This window comes from Orycteropus afer, unplaced genomic scaffold (assembly GCF_000298275.1).
Source record: "Orycteropus afer afer isolate SDZICR_OR568_19922 unplaced genomic scaffold, OryAfe1.0 scaffold00009, whole genome shotgun sequence".
NCBI lineage: Eukaryota > Metazoa > Chordata > Mammalia > Tubulidentata > Orycteropodidae > Orycteropus > Orycteropus afer.
Window position 1 is genome coordinate 6,528,222 of NW_006921596.1, and position 1,377 is coordinate 6,529,598.

The following is a 1,377-nucleotide window of genomic DNA, read 5'->3' on the forward strand; positions in this document are numbered from 1 at the left end:
ATAATACCAACAATCAAACCTACTGCCATCGTGTCAATTTCAACTCTTAGCGACCCCACTGGGTTTCAAATGCTGTAAATCTTAACAGAAGCAGATTGCCTCTTCTTCCTTCTATGGAGCAGCTGTTGGATTTGAACAACTGACCTTCTGGTTAGCAGCCAAATGCCTTACCCACTATGCCCATAAGCACCGTGTATATCTTTCAACTCCCTCTGGCTATCAGAGAGCTCACTACAGCAGTTGCATAGGTCCTTATTGTTAGGTGTCATCAAGTCAGCTCTAACTCAGTGACCCTATGAACAACAGAACGAAACACTGCTCAGTCCTGTGCCAGCCTCACAGTCCTTGCTACACCTGAGACCATCGTTGCAACTACTCGGAAGGCCTTCCCCTTTTTCGCTGACCCTCTACTTTACCAAGCATAATATCCTTCTCCAGGGAATGGTTCCTTCTGACATGACCAAAGTAGGTGAGATGAATTCTGGCCATTCTCACCTCCAAGGAGCATTCTGGCTGCACTACCTCCAAGACAGATTTGCTAGTTCTTCTGGCAGTCCATGGTACTTTCAGTATTCTTCGCCAAAAAACATCCATTCTTCTTCAGTCTTCTTTGTTCATTGTCCAGCTTTCACATGCATATGAGGTGATTGAAAATACCATGGCTTGGGTTAGGTGCACCTTAATTTTCAAAGAGACATCTTTCTTCTTCCACACTTTAAAGAGGTCTTTTGCAGCAAATTTTCCCAAGGCAATATGTTATCTGATTTCTTGACTGCTGCTTCCATTGATGTTGATTATAGAACCAAGTAATATGAACTCTTTGACAGCTTCAATCTTTTCTCCATTTATTGTGATGATACTTATTGGCCCAGTTGTGAGGATTTTCATTTTCTTTATATTGAGGAGTAATCCATACTGCAGACTGTAGTCTTTAATCTTCATCAGTAAGTACTTCAAGGAGCTCTGGTGGTGTAGTGCCTAAGGCATTTGACTGCTAACCGGAAGGCTGGCAGTTCAAACCCACCAGCCACTCCTCAGAAGGAAGGTTGGGCAATCTACTTCTGTAGAGATACTGCCCTAGAAACCCAAGGAGGGGGTCACTGTTGAGTCGGAACCAACTCAATGGCAGTGAGTGAAGTGCCCCAAGTCATCCTCACCCTCAGCAAGTGTACGGTCAGTAACTGCAAGCCCCCAAAATAGATCTCAGATTCCATTATATTTAGCCATGCTTGTAAGAACTGCAAGCCATTTCCTTCTCCCTGTCACGTATCCCACTGCTCCCCTGTGTAAGGTATTAACCACCTTTGCTGTAACATATTAACTCCTCCTTAGCATAGATTTAAGCAATAAAGCTTGCTAGCTGGCAGCGTCTTATCA